This window comes from Muntiacus reevesi, chromosome 10 (assembly GCF_963930625.1).
Source record: "Muntiacus reevesi chromosome 10, mMunRee1.1, whole genome shotgun sequence".
NCBI classification, from domain to species: Eukaryota; Metazoa; Chordata; class Mammalia; order Artiodactyla; family Cervidae; genus Muntiacus; species Muntiacus reevesi.
Genome location: NC_089258.1, coordinates 30,577,133 through 30,601,893, shown reverse-complemented (window position 1 = coordinate 30,601,893; position 24,761 = coordinate 30,577,133). Strand labels below are relative to the sequence as shown.

Here is a 24,761-nt window from a genome sequence, read left to right as displayed (position 1 = left end):
TTTATTAAAAATCACCGTCACTGCAAGAGAATGAAAATCAAATAGCCAACTGATATCTAATACTATGAATATCTAAAAAAAATGTTTGCTTGAATTTGCAGATAAGAATTCTTTTCCCAATCTGCTTTTTATGTCATTTCAGAATGACATGCTACAAAAACAAAATTAAAAATTCACAGATGCTAAATATATCATGATCTTTTTTAAAATATAGGAATATATAACTTTAGAAAAACTCTCCATAGGAAAATATGGACTGATAGAAGAAATTCTCATTGTATTTGCCAAGCAGTGGTGGCCCTAGTGGTAAAGATTTCGCCTGCCAATGGAGGAGACATAAGAGACTCGGGTTCTATCCTTGGCCCCCGGAGGAGGGCATGGCAACCCACTCCAGTATTCTTGCCTGGAGAATCCCATGGACAGAGGAGCCTGGTGGGCTACAGTCCATGGGGTCTCCGAAGAGTCAGACAGAACTGAAGCAACTTAGCACATATGCATGCCTGCACGACCATACCTACTAAGTGCCAGGCCTAACCCACTGGCACCTTTCTCAAGATATCCGAGGATTCAAAAATAGATTCTTGTGTGGCCAACATAATGAAATCCCCTTCTCCCACCACCATCTCCAGAAGTATACTGACTGTCTAAATCAGAGGTTGATTAAGAAAAAACAGCCCATGCAGGAACCAAATCTGGCTGCCACGGGTTCTTGTAAATGCCATTTTATTGGAACAAAGCCACACCCTTTTATTTACATATTGTATGCGGCAGTTTTCAAGTTCTAAAGGCAGAGCAGAGGTCTGCAGTTGCAACATGGACCACATGGCCAGTGAAGCCTAAAATATTTACTGCCTGCTCTTTACAGAAACGCTTGCTGGTGCCTGGTCTATATCAAGACATATCCTGGGGTTGATTCAACATTTGCCCGAACAGGTTCGGACTTCTGGGTATAGTTATGAAACAGGCAGCGGATCTCAGGAACAAGAGCCCTGACCTGCGAGTCAGAGAACAGAGATGTTCTCCCAGCCTCGCACACACAGCCTGGGCAGCTCAGTTTCTGAGCCTGGGATTTCCCATCTATCTAAGGGAAGGACTAATACCTGCCTGACCCACCTCACAAGATGTGAAAGTGATTTTGCCACTGCATAGCACAGCCTCAAAGTGAATGTAAGGTCACAATAAACATAAAAGTGAACACTGAATTCAGGTTTAGAACGAGCCCTGCTAGGAGCTTTCTATGTTATTTCATCTAGTCCTCACAATCCATCCACCCTATTAGATGGGTACCACTATGATCCCCCTCTTACAGACTAAGGAATCAACACTCAGAGAGGTTAAGGGTTTGCCTACTGTCACACAGTAAGTGGTAAGCTAAGACTCAAACCCAAGAGTCAGCTCCTGAGTTTATGTTGTTAATTACCAAGAGCACTGTTTCTCAAAACTCTGAGGGCTGGCCACCAAATCTATGCACTTCATAGAAAGAACAAAGGTCTACTAGCATCATTTCTGAGACAAGTGCCATCATACCGTCTGTGTGACTGCCTTGAAAGTGCAAATGAAAGTCGCTCAGTTGTGACTCATTGTGACCCCATGCACTACACAGTCCATGGAATTCTCCAGGCCAGAATACTGGAGTGGGTAGCCTTTCCCTTCTCCAGGGATATTCCCAACCCAGGGATCAGACCCATGTCTTCCACATTGCAGGAGGATTCTTCACCTTACTCGTGTGCTAAATGTTAAGAATTGCCCATACAATAAACATTCAAGCTTTATCTATACAGGCAGTGAAAGGGAGCCCCAACAAAGATACAGGTATCTTACCTCAATAGAGGCCAGGATCAATTTCAAATGAACAAGCAACCCAGAACAACGGGCTGCCTACACACTCAGAAGCAGCTTTGGCGACCCTGCCTTCTCCATACTTCTAACATGTGCGCATAATTTAGGACCCTGCATTTTTACATAACACAGCCCATCTAACAGAAATATAAGAGAAAAACTTAAAAACCAGTAACAACATAAAATATATTCCATAGGTACCTGTGTGGTTTTTTTATTGCCCTTTTCACTCTTCTGAAAACCAGTTTGGAAACATGTTGTCATACCCAAGCCAATTTACCCAGCATTTTCTTCTTTTTTTTTAAAAAGAAACCAAGCAGTTTTTTGTTTTTTTCTTATTAGAGGGTAATTTACCCAGCATTTTCACTTCCAGGATTTCATTAGACAAAAATAATCAGGAATGCTTACAAAAGCTTTAAGAGTAAGACTGTTTACTGCAATATTATTTATGAAGGCAAACATCTGGAAGCCACCAAACCACCCAACATAAACCATTATCTAAATAAATTTCAAGGGCTGTTTCGTAGCTACTACGGCCATGTGTAGGGGACACTGCCTATACTCTCCACAAATGTCAATGTCAAGAGAAGGGCTGAAAACCTTTTCCTGATGAAAAGAGGCTAAGGCAACACTACATCTAAATGATCCTGAATTGGATCCTAGTTTTGAGGTTAAAAATATTGCTATGAGGGGCATTTTAGAGAAAAATTGGCAATATATGAAAAAGGAGTTTATATATTAGCACTGTATCAGTATCAAATTTCCTGAATTTTCAAACTTTATTTTGATTATATAAAATAACATAAAAGAGCATGAGGTCTGCAACATATTTTTAAATGGTTCAGAAAAAGGAGTATTAAAAATAACATCTAAATATGTATTAAAAAAATAGTCACTCAGTCATGTCTGACTCTTTGCAACCCCACGGACTGTAGCCACCAGGCTCATATGTCCATGGAATTCTCTAGGCGAGAATACTGAAGTGGATTGCCATTTCCTTCTCCAAGGGATCTTCCCGACCCAGGGATCGAACCTGGATCTCCCCCATAGAGGGGCAGATTCTTCACCGTCTGAGCCACAAACTTCCAAATATGTATAATAATACATTATATATGTAAATTCACATATACATGAATACGAAGAGAAAGGAACTATGAGAAATGTTAACCATTGGTGAAAGCAACATGAAAATTCTTTATACTAGTCTTGCAACTCTTTTCTAAGCTGAAAATTATGTTAAAATGATAAACTTAAAAAATGTCTGACAAACCTCTGAGGTTTGACAGAAAACAACAAAATTCTGTAAAGCAATTATCCTTCAATTAAAAAATAAATTTTAAAAATATCTGAAATTTTATTAATGAGAAATTGCTTATGCTAAAATGAATAAAAACACTAGGATATAAAACTAATGTTTTTTAGTATTTAATATTTTTGAATTTGTAGTAAAAACTATATATTCAGGAGGACATCTCAAGAATGGGTACAGTCTAAGAATATATATATTAAAAATAAATAAGCCTAAATATTACCAGTGGCCTGTGGTTTCTGAGTGGTGATATTCTATTTGAACTTTATTTTCTTATTGTTTAATACTTCTTGTGTATCTACAGTTTTTATAGCAGTTATTTTCATAATCAGGAGAACAGTATTATAGGTAAATTATAAGCTTATATGAATCACATACACATCTAATTTAGTCTTCAAACACTTCTATGTACAGGCTTAATACTTCATGTCAGAGGAATTTGAAGATAAGACCTCTAAGTCCTAAACAGATTAAATACTGTTTACAGCAGCAATTTCACACTAGTAAATTTCACAACATATTTGAAATTACTTTCCACTCAAATCTCAGAAAAGCGGGGGCAGACTACAGGATCGGTGCATGAAACACTGGCACTCTGAGCCTCAGCTAGAACTTTCTCAAGCTTGTGAAATTGACCGCAGAAACCACTGTCCCCGTATGAAAGAGCATATCCTTCTAGTTCATCTCCTACAATAATGTCTTTTACCTTAAGACGTTATTGGAATGCATGTGCATATAATTTTCTTTCTAAGTCACTGGAGCCAATTGTAAACCTAAGGCTCATTATTCCTAATACTTCAGCATACATTTCCTAAAGGACTGATGTTGAAACTGAAACTCCAATACTTTGGCCACCTCATGCGAAGAGCTGACTCATTGGAAAAGACCCTGATGCTAGGAGGGATTGGGGGCAGGAGGAGAAGGGGATGAAAGAGGATGAGATGGCTGGATGGCATCACCGACTCGATGGACATGAGTTTGAGTAAACTCCGGGAGTTGGAGGTTTGGTGCGCTGCAATTCATGGGGTCGCAAAGAGTCGGACACGACTGAGTGACTGAACTGAACTGAACATCTCCTAAAAATAAGGACTTTTTTTTTAAACCTACCTAGCCACCGTACAGCTTCCAAATCATAGAATTAACACTGACAGAATCCCACCATCTAAACTTTAACAGGTATCTCAATGATACTATTATCAACAAAATGGTTCAATCTAGGGTTCCATGCAGCATTAATTCTCATGTTTCTTTAGTCCCCTTCAATTGGGGGCACTTTCTTGGTTTTTCATAATCTTGATGCTTAAAAAAAATTACAAGCCATTTATCTTGTTGCATGCTCTTCAGTTTGGCACTATCTGATATTTTCTCATGGTTAGATCCAAATTACTGGTTTTTGCAGGAATATCACAGAAGTGATGTTGTGTTTTCTCTTGCTCATTTCATTGGATGGTGATCAATGTTAGCTTGCCTAATTACTGATAGTGTTAATTTTTAATTTGTCACTAGGATGGTGTCTGCCAGGTTCCTCCACTTTGTATTTACTCTGTTCCCTCTGTAATTAGCACGTATTTTGTGGAGAGATATATCAAGCTATATAAACATCCTGATGGAACAATAGGACAGTTAAAAGTTTATGCTCAGTACCAATCAATTTACCCTTCAGAAAAAAGTTAATACATCTGTATAATATATTTGCTACTTACATTTTAAAAATATAGTACTCCCCAAATTGTTTTCAGAACCTACATAGAGAAAAGACTTTTAAGGGAAACTTTTTATACAGAAGTGATGATGTCTGGTTGTGAACCTGACTCCCTGGAGAAACTGTGAAAACTTAATATTACTTGCCCTTTAGTTCTATCCTTGGAGCTGGCATCTAAAATACATCCTTTAAAAAAAAATAATTTTATTGAAATATAGTTGATTTACAAGGCTGTGTTAATTTCTGCTGCCACTGTACAGCAAAGTGACTCAGGTAGACACATTCTTTTTCATATTCTTTTCCATTACAGTTTATCACAGAATATTGAATATAATTCCCTGGGCTATACATTAGGACTTTGTTTATCCTTCCTATATATAATAGTTTGCATCTGCTAATCCCAGACAGAGGATGAGATGGTTGGATGGCATCACTGACTCAATGGACATGAGTTTGGGTAGACTCCGGGAGCTGATGATGGACAGGGAGGTCTGGCGTGGTGCGGTTCATGGGGTCGCAAAGAGTCGAACACGACTGAGCGACTGAACTGAACTGAACTGAATCCCAAACTCCCAATCATTCCCTCCTCCATTTCCATCCCCAGTGGCAAGCACAAATCTGTTCTCTACATTGGGGAGTCTATTTTTGTTTCATAGATAGGTTCAATTTGCGTTGTATTTTTGATTCTACATATAAGTGATATCATATGGCATTTGTGTTTCTCCTCTGACTTACTTCATTTAGTACGATAATCTCTAGGTCCATCCATGCAGCATGCAAATGACATTATCTCATTCTTTTTAATGTGTTAGTAGCTCAGTCGTGTCCAGCTTTTTGTGACCCCATGGACTATAGCCTGCCAGGTTCCTCTGTCCATGAAATTCTCCATGCAGAAATATTGGAGTGGTTAGCCATTCCCTTCTCCAGGAGATCTTCCCATCCCAGGGATCAAACCTGGGTCTCCTGCATTGCAGATAGATTCTTTACCGTCTGAGCCACCAGGGAAGCCCTCTTTTTAATGACTGAGAAATATTCCACTCCAGTTAGAACCAGACATGGAACAACAGACTGGTTCCACATTGGGAAAGGAGCACATCAAGGCTGTATATTGTCACCTTGCTTATTTAATTTATATGCAGAGCAATCATGCAAAATGTCAAACTAAATGAAGCACAAGCTGGAATCAAGATTGCCGGGAGAAATATCAATAGCCTCAGATATGCAGATGATACCACTCTTTATAGCAGAAAGTGAAAAGGAACTAAAGAGTCTCTTGATGAAAGTGAAAGAGAAGAGTGAAAATGCTGGGTTAAAACTCAACATTCAAAAAATGAAGACCATGCTCACTTTGGCAACACATATACTAAATTGGAATACAGAGAAGATTAGTATGGCCCCCGCAGAAGGATGACATGCAAATTTGTAAAGCTGTCCACATTTTTAGGTTTGACAGAAAACAACAAAATTCTGTAAAGCCATTATCTTGCAATAAATAAATAAATAAATAAAAACGAAGATCATGGCATCCAGTCCCATCACTTCATGGCAAATAGATGCGGAAACAATGGAAACAGTGACACTTTATTTTCTTGGGCTCCAAAATGACTGCAGATATTGACTGCAGCCATGAAATTAACAAACGCTTGCTCCTTGGAAGAAAAGCTATGACCAACCTACACAGCATATTAAAAAGCAGAGACATTATTTCACTGACAAAGGTCTGTGTAGTCAAAGCAATGGTTTTTTCAGTTGTCATTGCATGGATGTGAGAGTGGGACCATAAAAAAAAAGCTGAGCACAAAGAATTGATGCTTTTGAACTGTAGTGTTAGAGAAGACTCTTGAGAGTCCCTTGGACTGCAATGAAATCCAAGCAGTCCATCCTGAAGGAAATCAGTCCTGAGTATTCATTGGAAGGACTGATGCTGAAGCTCCAATACTTTGGCCACCTGATGCGAAGAACTGAGCCACTGGAAAAGACCCTGATGCTGGGAAAGATTGAAGGTGGGAGAAAAAGGGTACGACAGAGGATGAGATGGTTGGATGACATCACTCACTTGATGGAATGGACATGAGTCTGAGCAAGCTCTGGGAGTTGGTGATGGACAGGAAGGCCTGGCATGCTGCAGTCCATGGGGTCGCAAAGAGTCGGACCTGACTGAGTGACCGATCATGACTGAGTGACTGAACTCAACTGAACTGAACATTCCACTATATATATGTACCACATCTTCTTTATTAAAATACATTCTAGGCTCATGTGCACTTCCTTGTTTGTTCTTTCAACAAAAGTCTTTGAACTGAGATAAAGCAAGCTAGGCTAACCGTGACCCAAGTCTGTGGATCACAAATAGGTCTTTGTAGAACACACTATACACGTGCCAGCCATGGCAACGCTTAGGCCAGGTCATGAGACGTTTCAAATGTTTCAGTTGAGAGGGGCTTCAGGAACTCCCAGGGGAGATCAACCCTTAGTCTTTTTACTTAAGCATTTTCCCCCCAAAGCTTTGTGTTTATCTGAAAACATAAGACCAGCAATGACGCATTCTTGCTCAGAACAGGGACTCTGTCATTAAGATGGGCTTGCAGATAGAAGCTTCAGGGTTTCACACAAAGGCTCATTCTGTGCTTGAAGGTTTATGATGAGGTTATTCTGAAAGCAATACAGAATCAATTGTAATTTTCCTTTCTTGTACCTGGCGAGCACAGTGGCAGAAATCTTTCCTAAGGCAATACTTAACAGTTTGCGTTGGTCGCTTGTGTGAATTCTTGGACCTCAGGATAAACAGGGATGTATTCCTACTCGTCCTGATTGTCTCAGATTTCCATTTTCTAATGAAATGTTCTCTTTAGAGTCTCACATTGAAGTCGACAGGCTAAGTTAAGCAAGGAATGAAGGAGGGAAGCCAGCTGGGTGAGCCTAAGAAAGAGGGTCATTTGTGGTATCGACCAAGGTGAAGTTGGGGCCAAACTCTAGAGGGGAAATGAATTAAGTAGCCCACAAGATGAGAGCAAGATTTAAGGAAGAGTCAATGAATCGAAGTGGTCTAAGAGCTGGCTGCTCTCTGAGGTGGGCTATCTGGGCAGGCATCAACACGGATAGACTGTGCCTCCTGGTGGTCCATATACCTCCAGAGCATTTACACCACATAAACACTGCTTCCCCAAACAAGACAGCGCTCCTGCACATAAGGAGGGCTGTTTCCTAATTCTGTCAACCAACGTCCTCCCCATCCTCATCCCCCTCCCTTCCTTCAAACCCTTGGTGCCACTCTCAGACCATGGAGACAGGTCATGTCTCCTGGACATGTCATGACCATGGACAGGTCATGTCTCTCAGGTCCACCTCTGGTTTTTTTTTTCCCCACAAATGACACCACAGGCAAATTCTGTCAGCAGCATGATTCTAGAACAGTCCAAACTTAGCAGCAGACAGTTTTGGGAGACCTCTGATCAATCAGGGACTGTCCCACTCTGCTTGGTGACCTGCCGGGCAAGAAAGATGCAGAGCTGGTCCAGAGTGAGTCCATCACTCCAAACCATCCCAGCACGGCTGCAGGGTGTATGGAGAGGCTCCTTTTGCCCTCGTGGTCTAAGCTCAGCTCTGCTCCGTCCTTCACACACAGGCAGAGAGCCCAGGGCTGCAATGAGCCCTGCTTCAGAGCTAAGAGCCTGGTCCTGGACATCCCAGCCTGTTTCTCTTATGTGCCACCCTGGCTGACGGGCATGGGTTACTATTTACGAGAAACAAGAATTCACTGGGTAAATTCCCAGAGCATAAGCTAAGGGCATATCTTGAAAGGCTGCCATGGAATCCTGCCCTCACTCACAGCAGAGAAAAAGACAAAAGGAGGAAGGGTGGGGAGGGAGCCAACGAGGGGTCACGTGAAAGGTCAGGGAAGAACAGATGTGTCTCTTCCTTGTTGCCCCCCTCTGCCACTGCCCTCAGGAGTCCTCACGGCCCTGGACCGCCGGCAAGCACCCCCAAATCCGTTCTCTAGTGGCCACCTGGGAAATGTAACTAAATGATAAAACTTCTTTAAAAAGTTTGAATGTTACTACTTTAGATCTGGTTTCTTAATAGGGCATCTAAATGCATGCACATAAGGATGACTGTTTCCTAATTCTCTCTCAACCGATGCTGCTCTCAATCAACCAGATCCTTTCATATTTCAGTATTACACTGCTGCACTGGAGGTGGTGGAATTTATTCTTCCAATTTTCCCATTTCTTCTATTTCCTGTTTTTACCTAGATTATAAGACTACTAAGCTGCCTAATAATAAAACTACACAGACAAGTAAAACAGATGATATATGTCTGCAGTTTTAATGAAACAAATCCTGAAAATGTGTGCAGAATGACATGTATCACCACCAGGCATCTGAAGTTGTTGACTGAGTTAAATTTTACACAAATGTCAGCTTCTTTTTTCTTAATCATTCAAAGGCAACAAACAAAAAGGCATAGCCTGTCACTTTAGGGAGTAGAAAATTGGGTTGAAGTCTATGGAAAATGATGAAGATTAAGATTTTCTCATTTTTCTCTTCTATTTCTCCACCCCACCTCTGCCCATGTCAATGGTTTGTTTTATAATGAAACATGGTTAAAAGTTATTTTATCAACCACCTTAAGCGATACAGTTCCCTGAATGTAGTATTATATTGGTTCAGAGAAAATTTATGATAAAAAAAAACTGGGATACAATACAATTAAATAATAATATGAACTAATAATAACTCACCCCTCGGTGTTTCCCTCTGCTCACTCTCTGCACTATCTATGTATATTGCCAAGAAAAAATCATAAGTATTCTTTCTTACTTATAATGATCTTATAGATCTTGTATATTATTAAATGAATCATATAGAAGTCCAAGGCAAAATAGTTAATATCACAGTGATATCCAGAACACAGGTATCCCAAAAGTCATCCACAGGTTCTTAGAACTCAATAATATTACTGCAGTCTAAGTGAATTTTATAGAGTTTTAGCCAAAATTTACTCAACAAGAAATGATAACAATACTAAAAACCCTGAAAGTCTACTCATGTTCTATGCATCAGTGAGGCAGGGCAGTTGTTGTGCAGAAAAGTTTCTAACCTAAAAATAATAATCATCAATGAAAGAAAACCGGAAGGAGGAATTATACAGGACCTGACCCCACGAGCAACAGAAGAGTCAACTGAGCCATGAACTGCCAAAGACATCAAAAGATGAAACACATCCTGTGGGGGGGGTGCTCAAGTAAGAAGGCTTTCCAAAGTCAGTGAGCACTTGTAAAATTTAAGAAAATGCAGAGCCATTTTCATCTTTATAGTTTCCTTGAGAAAAGAAAACATTTGGGACCACTCCATAATATCCATAAAAATTCTATTTTATCCTGTATTACAAGCTGAACAGTTACTATTTACTGAGTATCTATTAGACTCTATATTTTCTTGCTGTATTTCAGTCTCTAAGTCATGTCCAACTCTTTTGTGACCCCATGGATTGTAGCCTGCCAGGTTCCTCTGTTCATTGGATTTTCTAGGCAAGAATACTGCGGTGGGTTGCCATTTCCTTCACCAGGGGATCTTCCCGATCCAGGGGTTGAACCCCAGTCTCCTGCCTTGGCAGGCAGGTTCTTCACCACTGAGCCATCAGCAAAGCCCCCTTTATATTCTAGGTTAAACTATATGAAATTTCTAATACCTGTCCATCTTAATCTATAAAAATGATAATTTCCAATGGATTCTACTAATTCACTGCATCTAATGTCTAACTCAAGCTTTGCAAGGTGGGAATTAAAATTCCCATTTGCAGATGAAGAAATAGATAGAAGGAAGAAGGGCCATGTGTTCCAAGGTCAGGAAGGAACCAAGAAGCACCAAGTTCCCACCCGGGCCTCACAGACCCCAAAGTCAAAGGTCAGGAGCCGTTCTATCAGCAGTACAGTCAGAGTCATCTGGGCTAGTCCAGGCAGCTAAACATGCATTTAGTAGAATAGAGAGCTTAAATAATCACACTTAGTCTACTAAGTTTTTGAAATATACTTTGTACCACATGTCAGTTTATCTATCACTTTGACCAAATTACTTAAGAACACAAGTCTGATCTGTACAAATGAGAGGAATAAACTAATAAAGGCACATAAAGGATAGAAATGGTAGGGACCTAACAGAAGCAGAAGATATCAAGAAGAGGTGGCAACAACACACAGAAGAACTATACAAAAAAGATCCTCATGACCCAGAGAACCACGATGGTGTGATCACTCACCTAGAGCCAGACATCCTGGAATGCGAAGTCAAGCAGGCCTTAAGAAGCATCCCTAAGAACAAAGCTAGTGGAAGTGATGGAATTCCAGTTGAGCTATTTCAAATGCTAAAAGGTGATGCTCTGAAAGTGCTGCACTCAATATGTCAGCAAATTTTGAAAACTCAGCAGTGGCCACAGGACTGGAAAAAGACAGTTTTCATTCCAATCACAAAGAAAGGCAATGCCAAAGAATACACAAAGCTATCGCATAATTGTACTCATCTCACACGCTAGCAAAGTAATGCTCAAAATTCTCCAAGCCAGGCTTCAACAGAACGTGAACCGTGAACTTCCAGATGTTCAAGCTGGATTTAGAAAAGGCAGAGAAACCAGAGATCAAATTGCCAACATCCGTTAGATCATTGAAAAAGAAAGAGTTCCAAAAAAACATTTATTTCTGCTTTATTGAATACGCCAAAGCCTTTGACTGTGGAAAATTGTTAAAGAGATGGGAATACCAGACCACCTTACCTATCTCCTGAGAAATCTGTACATAGGTCACGAAGCAACAGTTAGAACCAGACATGGAAAACAGACTGGCTCCAAATTGGGAAAGGACTACGTCAAGGCTGTATATTGTCACCCTGCTTATTTAACTTATATGCAGAGTACATCATGCAAAATGCAAGGCTGGATGAAGCAAAAACTGGAATCAAGATTGCCAGGAGAAATATCAATAACCTTAGATATGCAGATGACACCACCTATGTGGCAAAATTCGAAGAGGAACTAAAGAGCTTCTTGATGAAAGTGAAAGAAGAGAGTGAAAAAGTTGGCTTAACACTCAACATTCAGAAAACGAAGATCATGGCATTCGGTCCTATTACTTCACGGCAAATAGATGGGGAAACAATGGAAACAGTGACAGACTTTATCTTTTTGGGCTCCAAAATCACTGCAGATGGTGACTGCAGCCATGAAATTAAAAGACACTTGCTTCTTGGAAGAAAAGCTATGACCAACCTAGACAGCATACTCAAAAGCAGAGACATCATTACTTTGCCAACAAAGGTCTGTATAGTCAAAGCTATGGTTTTTCCAGTAGTCATATATGGATGTGAGAGTTGGACTACAAAGAAAAGCTGAGAGCCGAAGAATTGATGCTTTTGAACTGTGGTGTTGGAGAAGACTCTTGAGAGTCCCTTGGACTGCAAGGAGATCCAACCAGTCCATCCTAAAGGAGATCAGTCCTGGGTGTTCATTGGAAGGACTGATGCTGAAGCTGAAACTCCAACACTTTGGCCACCTGACGTGAAAAACTGACTCATCTGAAAAGACCCTGATGCTGGGAAAGATTGAAGGCAGGAGAAGGGGACAACAGGGATGAACCGGTTGGATGGCATCACCAACTTGATGGACATGAGTTTGAGTATGCTCTGGGTGTTTGTGATGGACAGGGAAGCCTGGCATGCTGCAGTCCATGGGGTTGCAGAGAGTCAGACATGACTGAGCAACTGAACTGAACTGAACTGAATGATTGATTAGGTCTTTTTTCATTTCCTTAAAGTTGAATAATAAAGATAAATATAACACATTTTTAGTTTTCAAAACAATTATCATAACTCTTTGGAAGCTATTCAGCCAATAGAAAAAAGTTTAAAGTAGAAAGAGAACATCTTTCTAAATTTTCCGTTCTCCTTTATCTTTGGTGCTCTGCATCCATCTGAAATATCATCAGATCTAAGTGTGGGATGCTAAGCCATTCTCTTGGCGTCTCTGAGACTCAGTTTCTTCTTGTGCAAAATGGGACGGGGTGATGTTAGCTCAGCCTCCTCTCGGGAAGATGAGTGTATTAAAGAAGGTATATTAATGCAGGTGTTTCCACAATGGGTCGTCTGCAAGGTTTCAGTAAGACTTCACTGGAAGTCGTGTCACATGCTCCCCTCCCTGGAATTTGCCAGGATGCCCATCAGGGGGGAATGCCTGCCAACCCTCTTCCTCCCCAGGGTCTCCCCATTCATGAGCAAGCAGCTTCTCTCAGTGAGTCAGGGCAATAAAGTCTGGCTCCCTTGAGCTCATCAGATAACATTAGAAAAATGGAAAGAGCCACCAGATATGATTCAGCCACAAGAAAAATTCTCATAAAACCATTTCTGAATCATGTTCACGTCATTCCTGATAAATCAGACCAGGTGGAAACCAGCGAGTGGGAGGGGACCACTGGAGTCACTTCATTATGGCTCTAGGTCTGCCTCGCTTGTCTTCCCAGAGACACAGGTTCTGTGAGGCCGACAGGCTGTTTGGAAGCTGTCAAGCCATCACTGCCTCCCAGTCATCCTACAGCTTTAGAGTGAAGTCAGAAAGAACACGCACACATCATTTAGCTTGGAGCCAATAGAGACCCACTCATATGATTACCTCGTAATGATAATCTAAGAACCTAACTTGATTAAAAGAGCTGAAGGTTCTGTGCCATTGAGAACATGGAAGGGTTGAAACTACCCACGTTAATAAACCATAAGAAAGACAGGCAGTGGATTTAACATACTAAAAATGCACCTGTCTCATGGTCAAAGGATAATTTTCTCTATTCCTGGGACAAACAAATGTTGAAGTCAACTAAGAGCCAAATAATAATTAACATCCATAGTTTCCAAAACACTTCTACATGGCAACTTACTTGATCCTGAATGGTTGAGGGAGAGAAATTTACATTTATTAAAAACATATTATTGAAAATACGCCAGCTACTCTGGATTGGTTCCTGCACAGAAACCACCAATCATAGGTATCATTAGCCCCATTTTGCAGTTTGCAAAACCAAGGCTTCGGGAGGTAGAGTAACTTGATCAAGTTGTTCTGAACGCCTCAGTTCTACAGGATTCTTTCCCTACAACCTAGCCCTTTGACTAGGATTACTAGTGGATTACTCATCTGTGGATTATTGTATGGCTTTAGAGAACATAACAGTTTGCAAATTAAGTCGAGCTGTCACTGAAAATCGCCAACTTCCTTCCTACACTCTATTCTCGTTTCTGTACTCGAAGGCCCCTCCATGGTGAACCGTCCTACACCCTGTTAACCAAGGGCAAATATTTCTGGTACCCAGGAGTGAGACAATCAAGAGAGGAGTACCTCTCCACCACCGGAGAACACCCCAGATCCACAATTGGAGCAGCTCAACTATATCACTTTAGTATCACTATCAGATAATATCAAGCCCAAAAAACCTCTCAGTAACTGCACCACCACTCAAAATCTTTACTTTGACCCTATTCAGCTGCCTACTTCAAGGGGGTGTTGGACAGAAGTCTGATCAGGAAAGAGGGAAAAGAACAAAATTAGCCAAGTGAAACCTGCTGGAGACTTCATCCTATTTAGACAACCCGTCATGAAAGTTTATTTGAGTGAAATATACAACCCCAGAGGATTACACATTCCATGAAATATGATCCGCCCCCAGTTCTGCTGATACTCAAAATTATGGTATTACAGGAGAAAAAAGTTTGGAACATAAACAAATATGAATCTAAACCCAACCTGGGAAACGCACTTGCTAAATCCTCCCTTGGTAAAAGCCACAGAAGTATTTCAACCACTGCGGCCTTATCCTTCTCCAGAGATTTTGGCAAAAAGTCTCCAAATTTAAATATAGAAAAGAAATCTTCAAGTTTGATTTTCACTTGTAATGGCAAATAGATGAGTACATTTAAAGGTAGCACAATATTCCTTACCCACCCCAGCACACTGAATAAGTCAGTAAGTAAATAAAAAAGCAGACTGAATAAATAAATAAATTCTTGATCAGAAAAGCTGATCGAAAGACCCCAAGGAGTAAATAGAACTCCAGGAAGGGTGGAAGAAGCCTGGGCACCTTCAGCTAATTGAAGCAAAGCTCCCTAGTCTGGAACCTAAGGACAAACCGGTCAGCTTTAACCAGCATATGATGGAGGGAAACCTTCATTAACACTAGTAAACAAAAATACAAAGTGGTATGGCAAGGAAAGTTGAGACCTTGACTGTTTTTCTCTCTCACAATATTAGCTTACAGCTTAGCAACAGCGAGGGTGGAGGAGGAAATTCCTATGTTCGCACCCACTCCTCTCAAATGCCTTTTTTTTTTTTTTTTTTAAAGAGAAACCTATTGTTGGGACAAGGGAGACTCAGATGTTTTTTTTTCTCATGGGTAATAATGGATTCAATTGCCTTGAAGTCAGTGGACCTCTGGGTAGGAAATCCTAAGCAGACAAACAGGAACAGAGTAATGCACCAGCCAGATGATGTGTCCTAGACCTACATTCTAGAATACCTTAGGGCACCCTTGTATAGAAAAATATTTAATTTAGCAAAACTATCAATTTAATTTTTTAAAGTTTTCTTGTGCTCAGTTGTGTCCGACTCTTTGCTACCCCATGGACTGCAGCCCGCCAGGACCATCTGTCCAGAGAGATTTCCTAGGGAAGGATATCGGAGTGAGTTGCCATTTCCTTCTCCAGAGGGTCTTCTCGACCCAGGGATCTTGAAGCTGCATCTCCTGCATCTCCTGCATTGGCAGGAGGCTTCTTTACCGCTAGTGCCACCTGGGAAGCCCCCAGATTTTAAGCAAATAATAAGAGTATTTTAATTCAAGATTAAAATAATCTAAACTTGAATTTTTTAATTGCAAGAACCACCACAATAGCATTATCTACATGGACAATGTTATCTATCAGACCTACATTACCAAGAGATGAAACCTAGCCTCCCCTTCTAACAGGTCCAGAGCTAGAGAAAGCCAACTTCCTCACCAGTTAGATGAAGGTTATCTACCAACGGTCATTCCTTTCCTCATTCCATATCCTCCTGTGGATAAGAAAGCCAGGCCACATCCACTTTTACTATCAGTTATCTGATAAGAAGTTTATTTTTACTCAATAATCTGAGAATCTCTAAAATCAATTACCATGCAAACTACCATAATCTTAAAGGGAAGTGAAGAGCAAAGACAGAATAGGAACCACAAATACTTGCAAAATTGTGGCAAATGCAGATACCACTATTTAGTTATATTAAGAGAACAAGAACAATATATTAAAAAAAAATTGACTGGCATTACTGGGTAATATGTATGTTAGTTTTGAATGCTAACCACATGTCAGACTCTCTGTTAAACTCTTTTTCAATGTTTTCCCATTTAATCCTCTCAACAATTCTATGGGGAAAGTACTATTATCCCTGTTTTATAAGAAACAGAAGCTTAGAGATTCAATAATTCACCCAAAGCGACATGGATACTAGCGACAAAGCCAGGATCGGAGCTCAGGCTATCTACCTCTGGAATCCATACTATAGCGCATACTCCCTCTAAGCCATCTGTTGTGCAAATCCACATCCACTTAGGACACATCCTGGTCGGATGTCTCCTGTTATAGGACTTTTGCTCTGTGAGTTCCTTTTTCCTGTAGCTGTACTTCAGTACTTGCTAGAGAAGTGAACTCCTTGAAAGTAGGGACTAGGGAATTCTTTTGATCTCTAGAGGACTTCGCAGATAGACAATACCTCTTAAAACAACAAGAGTGAGAGAAAAGGGGAAAGTAGGCCCCCAGGTGTCCATCAACGGATGATGGATAAACAAAATGTGGCATAGACATATTCTGGAATATAATTCACCGATATTAATAAGGATGGAAAGCTAATCCCTGCTACAACACGGGGGAACCTTGAGGACGTGGTTGTTGTTCAGTTGCTAAGTTGGGCCCAACTCTTTGCAACCCCAGGGACTGCAGCACGCCGAGATTCCCTGTCCTGCACTATCTTCCGGAGCTTGCTCAAACTCATGTCCATGAAGGACATTATGCTAAGTGAAACTGCCAGTCACAAAGGAGAAATGCTGTGTTATTTCACTTAGATGGGTTACCTAGAGCAGTCAGTCTAAGAGGGACAGAAAGTCGACAGTGGTTGCCAGAGGCTGGAAGGTAGAGGGGAAAGGGAGGTTGGTGTTTAATGGGTTAAAGCCTTTTAGTTTTACAAGATGAAAAAGTTCTGTGGATGGATGGGTAAAGATGGCATCACAACAATGTGAATATATTTACTGCCACTGAAAACGGTCAAAATGATCAATTTTTTAAAATCTTTTTACTTTAGTATTTTTATTTTATTTTATTTTTTTTAAGGTTTAAAGAAATTTATTTACTTGCTCTTGCTGGGTCTTAGTTGCAGCTTGTGAGGTCTTAGTTGCAGCATTCGAACTCCTAGCTGTGGCATTTGGGACCTAGCTCCCTGACCAGGGTTCAAACCGGGCCCCCTGCCCTGGGAGCATGGAGTCTTAGCCACCGGATCACCAGGGAAATCCTAAGATGGTCAATTTTATCTTCTGTGTATTTTACTACCATGAAAATGAAAAACAAGCAAACCAAGAGGAAGAGCTAGGCGTGTCCATCACAGAAATGCCCCCAGCACACTTCTCAGGCCCGGCAGGCAGAAGGGACCCGCTTTTGTGAGCATTGGGGAGCTGGCCCTCGGCCTGGAAGTCCTCTGCTGGGGTGACGGTGAAGCCCACTGACAGGGAGGAGCCATCCAGGGCTGCCCCCAGCGTTTCCACAGCCTCGCAGCCCCCGGGTCACTCTTGGAACATGCCCCTCCGACAGCCAGGGAAGTGTGAGGAAACAGCAACTCTAAGAACAAGTGTCTCCGAGACCTCAACAGGTACCTCTTCCTGTTTCAGGGACTGCGCAGACCCAGACATGCGGTGCCCTGGATATGCCGGAAGACAAGTCCAGGCATCCATCATTTCCCTCCTCATGGAGCCAGGGTGGGAAAATAAAGCGGGGAGACATAGTTTTCACCTTGGCAATGTGACAAGCCAGGAATGAACTGCAAAGAAGACAATACTGAAAAATGTGACGACTCGGGATTCCTTGGAGGACAGAGGGGTGGTAATTATGGAGCTGCCCTCATCCCAGGGCCAAAGAGCAACGTAGACAGTAGGAAAACACAGCTCTGCTCAAGTCCTCCTCTTCAAATCTGTCCCATGGCCTCCAATGAGGGCACCATGAACCACAGGTCCATCCCAGAGTGTTCATCAAGGAAATGCTTGGACCCGCAAACCACTTGGAGCCTCAAACCCTCCCTGAGTCAACTCACTGGGTGTTTAGGTCCCACTGTCTTCGAGACCAAGGTTCTCCTTTGGCTTTCAAAAGATAGATTTTCATCATCTTTTTGTTGGTGGTGGTGGACATTTATCTTCTATTTCTGCCATTTGGATTTATTTTTTGACTATTTTTTTAAAGTTAAAGTTAATACAAATGAAACAAAATTTCTCTGTGGATGCCTGATTTACTGTGGTAAAATACACAAACATAAAATTGACCATTTTAACCATTTAAGTGTACAGTCAGAGTCACTAAGTATGCTCACATTGTTATGCTACCATCACCACCATCCATCCAGAGAACACTTTTCAATTTTGCAAAAATGAAATTGTGCCCATTTAACACTAACTCTCCATTCCTCCCTCCTTCCAGCTTCCAGCTCCTGGCAACCACCACTCTAGTCATATTTCTAAGATCTTAATAAATAGCTTCTCCTTTTACTTTCTCTCCACCTTCCTTCCCCTTAGGCAGGCAGGCTGCCAGAAGGATGCTTTGCTTTGGGGATCTGGTGTCAAGGAGTCAAGGTTCTTCCTGGCTTTTGTAAAAATAGCTATAACAAACTCAGCATATTAAAAACAGAGACATCACATGGCCGACTAAGGTCCATCTAGTCAAAGCTATGGTTTTTCCAATAGTCATGTATGGATGTGAGAGTTAGACCATAAAGAAGGCTGAGTGCCAAAGCATTGATGCTTTCGAACTATGGTGCTGGAGAAGACTCTTGGGAGTCCCTTGGACTGCAAGGAGATCCAACCAGTCAACCCTAAAGGAAATCAACCCTGAATATTCACTGGAAGAACTGATGCTGAAGCTGAAGCTCCAATATTTTGGCCACTTGGTACAAAGAGCCAACTCACTGGAAAAGACCCTGATGCTGGCGAAGATTGAGGGCAGGAGGAGAAGGGAGCGACAGAGGCTGAGATGGTTGGATGGCATCACCGACTCAATGGACATGAGTTTGAGCAGACTCTGGGGGACAGTGAAGGACAGGGAAGCCTGGCATGCTGCAATTCACGAGGTTGCAAAGAGTTAGATGGGAATTAGTGACTGAACAATAACAACAAGCTACTGACAAGATTAAATATTCATTATCATAATCTCAGAGTAGCTGCTCTTATGGAAGATTCAACTCACTAAAGAAACATGAAAATTTGAGCTTTTTAAAGTTATACTCTTTGGAAAGAAGCTTCATTCCAATTTGTGGATGAAAATGGGTCCACGTTAAAGGCTCAAGGTTTTCTTCAATTGTACATGAATTATTTCTTCCTCTGTTCTTACAAACTCTGCCCTTGGTTTGGAGCTATTCTTCATAAAGGACCAGTAATTGTTACTTTGAATGGGTCCAAGGATTTGCAGTAGTCAATTCTGTGATGATTTTTACCAGCAGTTTCCAGATCAATTTTTGAAAGGCATAAATTGTAGCCCCAAGAATTTGATGGATCTTGCAAAGGATGGCATACATTACCAAACCCAAGAGGGCCCTGGAGGCATTCATGAGATGTGACAACACACTTAGAGGGTGTGTGCCGGAGTCAGGAGGGGCACCTCAGGGGACAAAGGCCTCTAAGGTTTTCTTCCTCTCATTTACATACCTTTAAGACTGATCTTAAAGACAAGTTTGTTTCTAATACTGATTTCCCAGTTATTTCCTCAAAACAATTACTAAGAATCAATTACCAGGTGTCAAATCTCCCCTTTTTGTGACATAAGTGATAATCCTCCACAGTAAACTGATCTCCTGTTCTCTCATTTCCAGTATTCCGTGTAATTCCACATTTCCCAATTTAAAGCCCTCTGGAGCAGATCAGGTGGTCTGCTGGAAAAAAACACAGGCTTCCCAATACTGGGAAGATGCATTCCACTCTGGTTGGAAGCCCAGCTTCACCTGCCCTGGCCTCTGGGTCCAAATGCTGGAGCTGGACATTCTGTGTAGCCCACTAGTCACTCCCCAAGGCCCTCCCCCTTTTCATTTGCAAAGGATCACGAGAGTCATGAAAGGAAAGTACACAGAAGTTGCAAAGACGTTTTCTTCTCCTTGGAATGCCTTGGTGATAACTCCAGTTTGGTTCCACAAGTTGTAGAGAACAATCTACCTCATGGATTATGTTTATTAAAAACGACAGGAGAATGAGTGTTATAATACCAACAGTGAAAGAAAACTGGAAAACACACCAAACCCATAAAGAACTCTGTTTTCCAATTCCAGAGCACGAAAAAAAAAAAAGCAAGTTTAATCAGCATAAAACAAGAAAGTAGGTAGAGGTGTTCATAGCCATTCTGAAGGAGATGAATGACAGGGATTCATTATTGGATAGAATTTCAATTCAAAACTTATTTCCCCCTTGCTACCCACTGGACATGCTAATTTCACTTCCCCAGTCATGGTTCAGGTTGATTTTCAGCTGACAAATGGAGAACAGAGAGAAAAGAAGGAAGGGAGGCAGAGGGGATAGAGGGGAGAGAGTTCCAGATGTTCTGGACCAAGAATCTAGAGAGGGAGAGAGAGAGAGAAAGGGGGGGAGAGAGGAAAGTTTGTCAGTGGAGGTGCTGGAATTACAGGAGCTGAGTGAGAATAGGAGAAATGAGTCGCTTCAGTCATGTCTAAGTCTTTTCGATCCTACGGACTGTAGCCCGCCAGGCTCCTTTGCCCAAGTGATTCTCCGGGCAAGAATACTGGAATGGGTTGCTATTGCCATCCTTCAGGGATCTCCCCAACCCAGGGATGGAACCCAGGAATGGGGGAGGTGAGTAAATCTCAGTAGGCTGGGAGGCAAGGTGATGGGCAAGAGGCTTTGCCTCCCTTCACCAATCTTGCTGTTATTCCCTTTCCTCCCCTAGCCTCCAGGTGGCACAGCAGAACAAACACGGCAAGCCTGGGGGCTGTGAGCTAGCTAGAACAGAGACCTGAGCAGGTTTAGGGAGTAAAACAAAGAGGCAAAACGCACTGCTGCCAGGCAGGACTGGGGAGTCGGGGTGTGACCCCCAGTACGGCATACTCAGCATCTGCTCAGAAACATTTCCACTGCATCCTAGGTACCACTGCCAGACACCATCAAAACCCTAATGGATGGAGAAGGAAATGGCAACCCACTCCAGTATTCTTGCCTGGAAAAATCCACGGACAGAGGAGTCTGGAGGGCTGAAGTCCGCGGGATCACATGACTGATCGTGTGTGCACGAGGGTGAAGGGAGATGGGTTGGTAGCAAGAAACTGGTAGAACTAAAAAAAAAAAAAAGAAGAAGAAAAAAACCCTAATGGAAATCTATCATGCTGCAATTGCAGCATGAAATTTACTCTTTGCAAATGCCAGTGAAGAGAATCACATCTGCAAGCAAAATGCAATCAGTATTATCTCATTTAAGTTAGGCTTGCTAGAGAGCTCCACGGTGCCTCTGAGGCTATGGAAACATCTACAGGATGTGAATTCCAGATCGGGACAACTAGATCTGAGTTTCTCAGCATCAGCACTATGGACGGGTGGGGCAGGATAATTCTTCAGTTGAGAGGGGAGGCGGAGCATCCTGTGCATTTTAGGATGTTGAGCTGCATCCTGCTAGATTCTAGTTGCACCCATTCCCCCTCCAGAGATTGCCGTCCTGAGGCTTGGCTAGTTTTCACAATGGTATCCGCCAGACGTTCCTCCTCCAGGTCCGGGGTAGCACAGCGTCATACACTGTAATGTGCACACAAATCCCTGGGGGTTTTTGTTACAAATGCAGATTATCAACTGGCAGGTCTGGGATGGAACCGAGGATGCTCTAGTTTCAACACAGACCCTGGATGATGCCGATGCCCAGGTCCTCAAGCCACACTTGAGCACCAACGCCCCTTAGCACCGGCTTAGTAACAGGAGGAGGGAGCAGCATAGGAAAACTGGCTGACATCCCATAACTTGGCTGGTTACCGGGTAACCTCTCAGTGCCTCAGCACCCTCACTTGAAAACCCAGGGTGATTGCAAGCATTAAGTAACAGGGTTGAGACAAAGCAACTGGTTTGGCATCTGGCGCTCGGAAAATGTTAATTCCCTCCCCCTTTCTCTGAGCTCCTCCCAGCACCGGTGCCTAGAAACCTCAGGGTCAAGGCATCCCCAGGGATTACAGGGAATCCCCTAGAAGAAAAAAACTCAGTTTGATTCTGAGTGGTGGTTGGCGAGGGAGGGATTTCTTCCCTTTTCTTTCTTCCAGCTTACACACTCTCTGTTGGTTATACCATAACATCTGTCACCCTACGGAGGCTGTGAATTGTTGAATTGTTTTCATAATGAAGCATACGATGAAAAGAATATTTAAAAACAATGTACACATTGTGATTTCATGCAAAAGCAATCTCTCCCACTCTCTGGGCCCATCTCCGAGCTGCATTTAGCACTGATTTAAACTCTTCTCAAAAGGAAAAATTGATCTCAAATAGGGAGGCACTTTGGATCAGATCAAAATTTCCAAAACCATTTGTGCATATTCCTCCCCAAATGTATGAAGTCTTTTCATCTGGAATTGTGTTCAGGGAGAATCCTTGCTATCCTTTGCAAGGATAAAATGTTCTGATGCAAAAATACTACTCTGCCATGCTAAATATAGCCTTTTGGGTTCACAGAGCACATGGCACATGGACCTTGATTTTAACACACATACAGAGAGAGCTTTTGAATTCAGAGTTGTGCAGATTTTTCTAGAATATTAACTAAGATGAATTCCTTTGGGAAAATCATTCCCTCAACCGCCCCCCTGCCCCCCACACATATGAAAAGGTCTCAACAATGGTGTCTTTCTCTATTTGTAGGCTGTGTACAAAAAAAAAGTATGTGAGGCATCACTCCAAACAAAGTAAATTTCTGCATTATTCCACTATGCAAATGACATCATGTGAATAGAAGCTGAGAAAGTCGGCTGGCCTGGTAGTTAACTGCCTACAGGAAAGTGTGGTTTGGCCTTCCTCACACTTACACCAGGTGCAGGGCTGTCAGCCCTGCATAGCTCTGCATGCGAGCCCGGTCAGGCTGGGTGGGAAGAAAGGCAAGCAGGCATCCTTCCCTCTCTCCTATCTGGGGGTTGGGGCTTCCCCCAGAGTCTGCAGGGCTGGTCTCCGCTAAAGGAAACCCCAGCTTCTGTCCTGGACCTGCAGGATCAGCACACACACCTTGGGGAAATCACAGGGATGGACAGACGGTCACCTAAACAACTCCTCTCTCTTCACAGAACTTGGAATGGTACAGGTAACCGGGTCCACACACATGCGCTCCTTCTAACCAAGAAAAATAAAAAACCCTGGAAGGCCTGGCAAAATTCTCTAAAACCTCAGTAATCCAGGGCATTCTAAGACTTGTGGGGTAACATTCAACCCAGTCCCCTTTGACAACCCAGGAAAAACTGCTCTAGCATCACTGTTTATATTTGCTCAGCGCAGTAATCATCCTTTCCAAGGCTTCCTCACTAAATCATATATAGAGCTCATGAAAAAAACATCTGAGCAGAGAGCTTAATAGTTCCGGGCTGGCACTGGTATATACTGATTTGATTGCTCACCAACCCTATCTAGGAGATATGGAGTTTGGGGCACTCAACAGAATAGAATGCTCACCTAGAAGCCTGTTGATGGAGCCCCAGGATTGCCATCATCACCTGCTCTTGGCATCACCAGCGAAATTGGTTCAAAAGGAAGCATCCAGGCTCCTCCCACAGGGATGAGGCTGACAGTCTGTATCACATAGACACTGTAGGCCCCTTCCGTGGACACCTGGCTGAAGAATCACATGTCCAGATATATTGCTCAAGTGAACAGGCAAATTCCCTAGGAAACTGGGTCTTCATGTGGGGCTGAGGCCCCTAGACTGAGGACAGACACTGGAGAGTCACTGGCCCGAGGGGAAGAGTCCCCACCTCCAGAGACGTTTTGAGGGGGAACTTCCCTCCAGCAGACAGCGATGAAAAAGAAAGCTTCGCAGGGGCATTGTAAACTGGGTCAGGTGCCACAAGGTTCTGCTTTTTTAACCATGTTTTTTGTGAATCCCCAACTGCTTTTTTCTAACTGAGTCACTTCCTTAAATACATACAGGCTTATTCCAGTCCAGACCCCCAACGCTGGCTGGCACCCTGAATTTGGTGGACAGGTCTGGACCAAGGGTGAAGGTTACGTTTTATTTATTTTACAATTTTTATTGGAGTCTAGTTGACTTACAAGGTTGTGTTAGTTTGGCGTGTACAGCAAAGTTAATCAGCTATACATATACATATATCCACTCTTTTTTAGTCATTCTTTTCCCATATAGGTCATTACAGAGTGCTGAATAGAATTCCCTGCACTATACAGTAGGTCCTTATTAGTTATCTATTTTGTTTATATTAGTGTGTATATGTCAATCCCAATGTTCCAATTTATTCCTCCCTATCCTTTCCCTCCCGGTAACAAGATTGTTTGCTACATCTGTGACTCTATTCTGTTTTGTAAATAAGTTCATTTGTACTTTTTTTTTTTTAAGATTTCACATATTAGCAGTATATTTGTCTTTCTCTGCCTGCGTTACTTCACTCGGTATGACAAAATC

The 24,761-nt window shown here is 42.1% G+C and overlaps 1 protein-coding gene and 1 non-coding gene across 7 annotated transcripts in view; one reads left to right on the top strand and one right to left on the bottom strand.

The window, feature by feature from the left end:
• PALM2AKAP2 (PALM2 and AKAP2 fusion) overlaps nucleotides 1–24,761 on the bottom strand; it is a 498,977-nt gene that overhangs the window by 85,473 nt on the left and 388,743 nt on the right. The window lies entirely within an intron of this gene.
• On the top strand, nucleotides 6,190–6,292 carry LOC136143900 (U6 spliceosomal RNA). Its single transcript, XR_010658407.1, has one exon. It is a non-coding gene; the product is annotated as a U6 spliceosomal RNA (small nuclear RNA).